Genomic DNA, 9,631 nt, shown 5'->3' with positions numbered 1-9,631 from the left:
CTTTGATTAATCAGTTGTAGTAATATAGAGTTTGATAAGCCATAGTCTCATAGGAGGCTTTAAGAACCTTGCTTGAGAATATATTCATGTCACTATTCATGCATTGCAGCTTCTGTTAACATTCAACCAACACAACACTCAATTTAACTGTTAATAGATGGAGATGCTTCAACCCCAATTTCAAGCACATCTGACACACACATTGGTACAACAATCCTTCACTATACAGGAAGTGATCATCTCCAAATTCCAGGACCCAATATTATTGTGCCCTTCCGGCTTCGTTAGAAGTGCCTGATTATTATTTCTCAACACTTTAGCATCTCTGTTGGCAAAGTGCTCTATGCATGGTTAACGAGACATAAAGTGGTTCGTTAGTATTCTTGTGAATATTGAGCTGTCTCAAATAGCACCAATCACCTTAATAACGTGCCATCTAAACAACATGGGAACTAGTTCACTTGTTCTATCAGGTTAAGCTGTGAAGCTAGGAGCCCGCAGACTGTGAAACTAGGCGCCCGTGACCACTTCTTATTTTGATTACCAACTTTTCCTTCCCCCATGCAGTAGCATCTTTAACTTCGATCTCACGTTCTTCCTCTTCACCTTTGATTTGATCTTTAGGGCAGGCCAAATAACCAAGGTGAAAATTCATGATGGCTTGCAATGCCCCGCATAATAAGGTCAACCGAGGCATGGAATTGAAAAACACACACAGAGGTGGTTTAGTACATGAACATTAATATTAGTTCAAGTTGCTAAAGGTATGCAATGTAAAATCACTTGCAACCAAGAAAATCCAATGCACACATGCTCGGACCACAAACTGAAGGCAAACCCAAGTTACTTAATGAATTGAGCTCTATGGTATCACAAAAGGGTTACATGAGAATCAAATTAAGAGATGTTGATTCCTGATCTTCAAAGAAAGGCGATTACTAATCTTTTGAAATAGTAATAAAATGAAATGCCTCAAATTAGAAGGGAGACAGAGAAGCTCTGTGTGTGTGTGTGTGTGTGTGTGTGTGTGTGAGGGGGGGGAGAGAGAGAGAGAGAGAGTATGTGTGTGTGTGTGTGTGTGAGAGAGAGAGAGAGAGGATGAATAAATCCTACCCACATGTCGAGAATTGTGCTTGTTTTGAACAACCTGGGGTCCTGCTCCAAACAAAAAGCGTGCCAAGATATCTATCCGAAAACTCCATAAGATATGCATCCCCTACCCTGTTCCACCACCCTCTTTTAGGTTGCCCCAACTATCACCCTCTACCATATCTACCCAGAGAGCCAAGAAAGTTCATGGCCTTCAAGCAGTCACTTATGGGCATCCATCTGCACTACACAAAGCAAACATAGTTAGGATCTTCCCTGTGATCTATGTTTACATCTTCGACTTCAAATTTGACCCCAACTCCAGTACCTGCAAACACTACATTTTGCAGCCCCTTCCCCCAAACCAGCCATCAAATAGCACAGATGTGTGCGGGCATTCAAAAGTGTAGGAACAACAAGAACATGATGCAATAATTTTGTGGAAGGCCATCTTGCAGAGGATCCCAACAGAGCCCCTAACTTCTCTTCATAACAAGTGTTTGTCGCAACGGACGAACGGGGCAAAAGCAAGTGATGATAAACCAAGCTTTACCTTTCCCCGCACCTGCCTCCGCTAGTAGCCATAAGGCATTTGTAGAAGCTTGGGAGAAAAGCTTTCTCAGGCAGCTCACCCAGAGCTCCTGTCTCCATAAGCCCCTTATTACCAAACTGCAATCGCACAGAAAACACACCCAAAGTATTCATGAAAATATAACCCAATAGATATATCAGCAAATCCATAAGCACAGACAAGCAAGCAGGTCGTCAAGCTCCACCCTTCAAACCCTATCGTAGTTGCATACTCTGAAAACATAAAAACGATTTAGATGGCTAGACCTACCCTTCAAAATCCCTCGAGCAACAAGGCCTTGATAAAGAACTCACCATGCCTGCAGCACCCAGTGACTCCGAAGGCTCCACTTTTGTGCGCTCTGCTATTCTTCTCCTGCAGTACGAACGAGCTCCAAGCAGTGCACGATAATGAATGTTTAAGAGGCGCAGGTGGCCGCATACTCAAGGTGGTGCTAATTTGCATCACTTTATTAATGAGAACCCCTTATGCTCAATATAGATCATCCCCCCCCCCCCTCTTCCGACCAACAGAAATGCAGCAGTCCAGGCAAAGAAGCCCACCCCCACCACCTTCACAGGCTCCAGCGCCATGGCCATGGCAGTCTTGGTGATGGCACTTCAGCTAGACTCTGCTTAACGGAGCGGAAACGGACTTAAGCTGATGTACATTCTTGGATGTGAGCGGAGCAGCCGGGCCCCCTCTCCTTTTGAACGTCCCCCGTCCCTGCTCCAATCGCCATCGAACCTATCAAAGATTCAACACCAATTCCTCTTTGCTCTATCCAGCATAGCCAACAGGACTTGGTTTCTCAAATGACAAGTACTCCCCCTCGATCTTCTCAGAATCTGTTTGCAAAGCGCCCCTTCAAAGAACAACTGCAAAAATTAGCATGGAGGTAGCCATTCAACCCTTCAAGAAATACAGCTCACAGGTTGTTCCTTCTCTAGTTGCATGCTTCAGTTTTAATCACTCGTTACTTCAAGGTCGGTGTTCTTGTGCATTTCTTAACAACGCCGGAGAAGCTTTGTGCAGGTCAAGGTAGCCATAGACATAGTGTGAGCAAGAGAAATAAAGATCTAAAACTCCTTGGAGAGACACACACACACACCTGTGCCTACCTCTTCCCTTGGTCGAAGGCAGCATGCCATCACTTTGATTGTCAGCTGTCCACTAGCCTTGTCTGCAGTACAGGTCCACAGGTGTAATCGGCCTATGCATCGCCATAGCCAAGAAGCAAATAACCAAAAGCACCGTGCCACATTGCCTAGTGCTCCTGCATGCACAATTAACTCCATTTTCTACTAATAGAGCTCTAACAATAAAATCAATTGGCTACTTTGATTGTGCAACTGGCTCAAGGTTAAGTTGAGACACACTTTTTCAGAACACTAATTCTATCTCTAAAACTCAAAACTAAACCCACTTTCTTTTCATTAGAGGCAGCCCAAAATCTTTAATATTTCAAAACTCAAGACATGCTATCGTTAGAGTTACACACTCTTCATTTAAATACTCGAGTACCCACTATCTTAATTCAACCAATCAATTATTTTGGCTTAGCAAAAAATGCTTAAAAATACAACTCAATTATTTTTTCTATTTTAGTCAGCAAAAAAACATTGCATCACTATAGCTTTTGTCCTTAGGGCGGGCCAAAAAGATTGAGTTGTATTTTCAAACATTTTTTGATATACCAAAATTACTCATTGATTGAAATAAGATAGTGGGTACTCATTTAAATGAAGAAGGGATAAATGTAATGATGGACATGTTTTGAGTTTTGAAATATGAAATGAATGCTTGTTTACCAAAGAAAGGATTTGGGTTGCCCCTTTGAAAGCATGAAAAGTTTGAAAACCTTAGAAGTTAAATGATAAAGACTTAGCATTGGCTCCACAAATCCCATGACCTTTTCATGTTGAGAAGTTTTTGGCATTCCTCCATAGAGTTCAGTTCTCCTTTTTGTTGGCTAAAAATATTTTTGAAGATAAAAATTGAATTTTTGTTGTGATTGGATGAAATTTGGACGATAGACAAGGCGAACTCAGGAGTGATCATTAAAGGACAGAGGGTATCATAAGAGTGTATTAAGAATAATGAAATGGACATTGAAATGGAAATATCTTGAAACACACGCACTCACTTTCTTGGGAAGATTATTAGAGGACGCAGCGAGTCTGACGATGTTAGGCAGATCATGAGCGACATCGAGCATTTTATCTAGGGAAAATTACCAAAATACCCCTCTAATTTGTGGAAATTCCCAATATACCCCTCAAATTTCAAAAATTCCCAAAATACCCTTTATCTATTTTTGTTGGATCTTCAAGATTTTCTAATCTTTATTCTTGTTTGACAATTGAGATCGGTTTTTGAGTGCTTAGCATGTAATTTTTTGCAAATTACCTCCCAAAAAAAAAGGCAATTATGTCTAAAAATAATGAAGGAATTCATCTCCAAAGCCTACATAACCAGCTCAAAATTTAGTTTTAGCATCCTGTATGATAGACAATCACTCTTCTTATGAAAAGCTATAAGTTTTTTGTTTTTCAAGAAATTTACTCTCACAACCAAGGGTATTTTGGGAATTTTGGAAAATTTAAAGGGCATTTTGGGAATTTATGACAAATTATGGGGGTACTTTGGGAATTTTTGAAATTTGAGGAGTATTTTGGGAATTTCCACAAATTAGAGGGGTATTTTGGTAATTTTCCCTTTTATCAAATAAGCTTGGGAGGGAGAACGCCATTGCGCTTATTGCGAAAGAGTACTGCCTTGAATATATGCTTTTGTGGTCACAAAATGATCAATTGCAAGAGGGAGAGGCTCCCTGTTGTAGCGATTCTCTCACCGACACAACAGGTTTACACACCATTTGTGGTTAGTCTAAGAAGGGCGGATCTGCATTGCTGACAGAGCTGCCACACTTCTTTTCAAGGAGCCTCCATAGAAGGTGCTTCTTCATCCTCTCACCCCTCCCTACATTTCCTTGCACCTCTTTTGATGGGCATGCAGTTGTGCACCCTTCTTGGTTGGTGACCTCTCCAACTCAAAAGCCCTGGCCACCTCCCTTACTCGCCCACCCCAGCTCCCACATTTGTCCCCTGCTCCAAGGGGTCACCCCTGCCGCTTCCAAGCAACTTTTTTAGTGCCTTGATTAAGCATTTGGGTGAGGCAAGCTTGCCAAGCACCACTTCTTTTCTATGCCCTTCATGTCCTGTGCCTGTTCTGATGTTTACACTTGCAATGCCCCTTTGCATGCCGTGCTTGGCTACAGCCCTGCTCGTATTCCTGTCAGTAAATTGCTACCGATGTTATTGTCAGAGTTTCTAGGCCAAGCTCTGGCTCTATTTGGCCACATGGATGGAATGGGAATCCAGCCAGATGTCTTCACTTTTAGCATTCTTATAAATGGCATGTTGAACTCCTCAAATCTCTGGTTGTGCTGACTCAAATGGAGACTAGGGGATGCATTCTAAATGTGGGATCACCTACACCAACTTGAGGGGCTGCCTGTTGAAGGCCAATGAAGTTGACAAGACTCTTGTGGTATTTACTCAAATTGAGGAGGAGGGGATGCATGCCGAACGTGGTCACCTACAATAACCTGATGGATGGCTTGTTGAAGGCCAAGGAAACAAACAAGGCTCCAATTGTATTGACTCAAATGGAGACGAAGGGATGCATCCCAAATGAGGTCACATATACCAACCCAATAGATGGCTTGTTGAAGTCCAAGGAACTCCACAAAGCTCTTGCTATACTGATTCAGATGGGGGGAGGACAGCAACCTGTACTGACTTCAATGGGGAGGAGGGGATGCACTGTAGACACAGGCACCTACAACAGTCTGATGGACGGTCTCGTGAAGGCCAAGGAGATTGACAAGGATCTTTCCATACTGTCTCAAATGGAGAAGAGGGGATGCACCCAAATTGTGTTCACCTACACCGGCCTGATGGATTGCCTCTTGAAGGCCAAAGAAATGCTTAATGCTCTTGATGTACTGACTCGGGTGGAGAAGAAGGGATGCATGCCAGAGGTAGTCACCTACAACAGCCTGATGGATGGCCTGTTGAAGACTAAGGAAGTTGACAAGGCTCTTGTTGTCCTGACTCGGATGGAGAAGAGGGGATGCATGCCACACGTGATCATCGAAAAGAGCTTGATGGATGTCCTATTGAGGGGATGCATGCCACACACAATCACCTAAAAGAGCTTGAGGGATTACCTGTTGAAGGCCCAGGAGACCTACATGACATTACCACATCAAGAAAACCTGGTTTTGTGTATTTACCTATTGCACAAATGCATCGTCATCTTCCAAAAAGATTAGCAAAAAAACCTGCCCTAGCTTGTGTTTGTGTGTGTGTGTGTGTGTGTGTGTGTGTGTGTGTGTGTGTGTGTGTGTGTGTGTGTGTGTGTGTGTGTGTGTGTGTGTGTGTGTGTGTGTGTGTGTGTGTGTGTGTGTGTGTGTGTGTGTGTGTGTGTGTGTGAGAGAGAGAGAGAGAGAGAGTGAGAGAGAGAGCAAAATAAATGCATGGATAGACATAAAAAAAGGTTAGAGAGGGAATACTAAACAAGGCCGTCACAATGACAATGGAGGCACTGCCTATGGTAATATTTAGTTATCCAATAGTTGAAAGGAAATATGTGTATAGAATCAGAATTAGTGGCATGGCAATACCAATCCTCCTCTATTGAGGAGCCACAAAGGCTTGATCAATGGAATGATATTGAGCCTTATTTTCCCTAGGCTTTATCCTCCTATGTATGAGCCTACGCATCGCTTTCATCCCAAAGTGCATTTTCTATGGATAATCCAAGTATTCTTTTGGTGGCATACTGTTGATTATCACTGATGGGCTGGCAGGTTCGATGCTCGAGTTGTAGGAGCCTCTTGATTTTAGCATTTACCTCGACATCAGTGATGAAGTCAAGTTTGCATGGAGATCCAGGTAGATACTTGAGTAGCTATTGCCAGTACTGTTGAAAACTTTCAATGTTCATGTTTTAGGTCTATACTTGATCCAACCTGACTCGCTTTCCTTCTGCAGCAAGACATGGCAGAACGCGGACATAGTTTGGAGAGCATCAAGGCAAGCATTGCAGCAAGGAAGCCCGACTTTAATGCCTTCATAGGTATGTAGCTGGTGATATCTTCTTGTATCATTGTGATCTCCCAAGGCCATGGTACAATACTAAAGTTTGTGATGAAAGCAGACCCTTGAAAGTAGTGTGAAGATGTCATGATCCAAGTGTTGCCCACACAATTGATTCTGGATAACAACAAGGGCAAAGTCCTACAGTGTGCACATGATAATGAAAGAGGGTGTGCCTCCCTTCAAACCAGTGCATCTTTTTTATGAAGGTTCCACCATCTCTTGGGCGCCTTGTGGCCAGAAACTCACATGCTCTTACCCTGACTCAAGTTCTTCTATGGTTTTGATACGTACTACATAATGAGGTATGTTTTGTGCACATCTATATGTTTGTGCATGGCTATATTGCATATACATATCCCCATGCATAAGCACTACATAGGCATATGCATATGTCTATGTAGCACTTAGGAATAGGCAATGCGTGCCTATGTTGCATATGCTTATGTGCATTGCGACAAATGGTTCCAAGTCTCGGGGTTGTTATGATAGAATATGCTTGCAAAGCATTCGTATCGTTGATCATAATGTTATTTATTGTGCCTACATTACCAGCATATCCTCGATTTGTTTTGTGCATCCAGGTGACTGCCTTAAAGATGGATAGGCAATTTGACAAGCTAGAGGAGCTTATTTATGTTGAGAGACATTTGAGCAACATTTCAAGCAAATTCTATGGAGAGATCACATAGCAAATTCTAAAGCATGCCGACTGCCCAGGTGGTCACAATGGCACCAGCTTCTTCTAAACCATTGTCGGATTGAAGATCCAAGAGGTCTATGAGGGCATCATTGCCAAGGAAGGTGCAAGCCTAGAAACTGTGAAGGCCTAAGGCTTTTCCTTTTTGCAGGCTCTTGTATTGCATTTCTCTCCATAATATAGAGAGAGAGTCCATTCCTATGCAAAATCCTTCCCCTTCTCATTTTTATGTCTTCCTCTGTTTTCCCAAGCATGTACAAGTACAAATACGGTCTGTCCGATGAACGTATGAGGTTTCTTGTACAATACTTCCCTCAGTAAATAAGTTCCCACTTTGAAAAACCTCAATGTTTTCTCTTCTTGCTATGTCTTAACATGCTTTATTTCAAGGCTTGCTAATGGAAGCGAAACTTGTGGACAAGCCTATGCCCTAAAGTGGAACGTCGATTTTGGATTTCAAAAACTCTAATGGCCATAATTTCCTCTTTACTAAATTTAGCTCAAGGCTCGTTGAAGGCCTTTGGATTTTGTTGTTGCAGAAAAAACACGCAAAGATTGTCTTGCCATTCTACGTATGCAATAAGCACACACATACTTTCTTATCATGCTATAAACTTGCAAATTCATAGTCCATTGTTACTTTTGAGTATCTTATCTCACTCCTTTACTGAAACTTTTTTGGGAACATTGAGAAATTGTTGCCATTAAGAAGTTAAAAAACCAATTAAAGTCTAAAGATTATGTTTGCTTGTTTTTTGGATGAATGTGATTGAATTTTTAGCGTGCTGTGGGGGAACGACAGTTTATCCTTTGGGGCTAAGTGAGCAAGGCATTGTTGGCACTGTGGAAGAAAGTGGTTCTTCCTAAGTGGTCTAATTTACTCGTGGTTAAGATGTAACCATGAAGTTCTAACAATACTCTGCAAATTTGCATTAGTTTTTTCTTCTCTTCCTTGCATTCAAATAATTTGAAGTTTTAATGCAAGTTCTAGCCTAAGCTAAGATGAACCTTTCCTTGACGTTTACCTTATTTTTCAATGATACTTTTTTACTTTGGAAGTTGAAAATTTGTGGAGTGTAGTAAATCCTTCACTTGTTTTAAGAGAGGTGCATCTCATGATTGGTAAGCTTGGTGACTCCATCTCATTGGAGTATAAAAATACAAAATGTTAAGAGTACCCATCTCTAAAGCCATGATTATAATAAATTTGTTTGTAGTTGAGGTTATGATAGATCTAGTGAATTTTTCACTAGTTGACCTGCATAAAGGCATGGTTTAGCATGAGTTCTTGGGAGCAATTGTGGACGATTGGAGAAAAATGCCTAGCTATAGCCACATATAACAAGCTATTGGTGGAAAACTTTTTTTTCCTTTTTTTTATAAAGGGGCATTAATTAAGCATTGTCTTATGTAAATGTAGGTCATGTGAAACATAGTTAACATTTGTTTTTCTAATCTATATTAATAGATAAAGGGGGAGGGAATTTTGGTTCCCCCTCTCTGCCACGCGTCAGATTCTCCTTCAACCGAGGGGTGTGGCTTGTAGTGCCCAGGAACACACACACACACACACACACACACACACACACACACACACACACACACACACACAGAGAGAGGCGGCGAAGCCGCTGGCTATACTAGTTCTATAAAAAGAGACATGAGCAATAGGTTGCAGACTATTTCTTATCTTCTTCTTTTTGTACACTATTGTGATTTTTCACCTTGTTACAAAGGTGTGTAACTTGCACCGAATAGTCAAGGTGTGATGAGTTAATTTTTTGATAAACGTTATTTTCTATACAAATTTCCTAGCCACAAGCTCTACTTCACATACACTTCATATCCTTGCTCATGTTTTACCTTATGTACTCCTCATATATTTGCTCATCTTTTATCTTGTACGCAGGCCTTGTGATTTTGTCACTTGTTAGTGAAAAATCTCATATGTATTTTAAAAAGTAAATAAAAAATAGAAATGTTTGATTGGTGAGTGCACTGCAACATTCAAGAAAAAGTACTGAGGGCTAGTGGTGGGTTGTTGAAAAATGTCAAGGATACGATGTGCATGAGTGGACTGCTAGTGGCAATTTATTTATTTGATGG

The 9,631-nt window shown here is 41.4% G+C and overlaps 2 pseudogenes; both read left to right on the top strand.

Moving 5' to 3' along the window:
• Positions 1 to 4,465: 4,465 nt before the first annotated feature.
• On the top strand, positions 4,466 to 5,999 carry LOC147457749 (uncharacterized; annotated as a pseudogene).
• Positions 6,000 to 6,256: 257 nt separating this feature from the next.
• LOC147457748 (phosphoribulokinase, chloroplastic-like) lies at positions 6,257 to 7,658 on the top strand (annotated as a pseudogene).
• Positions 7,659 to 9,631: the final 1,973 nt, after the last annotated feature.

The sequence above is a fragment of the Adiantum capillus-veneris genome, chromosome 5 (assembly GCF_014529385.1).
Source record: "Adiantum capillus-veneris isolate H3 chromosome 5, ASM1452938v2, whole genome shotgun sequence".
Lineage (NCBI taxonomy): Eukaryota > Viridiplantae > Streptophyta > Polypodiopsida > Polypodiales > Pteridaceae > Adiantum > Adiantum capillus-veneris.
This window is presented reverse-complemented; position numbering and strand designations above follow the sequence as displayed.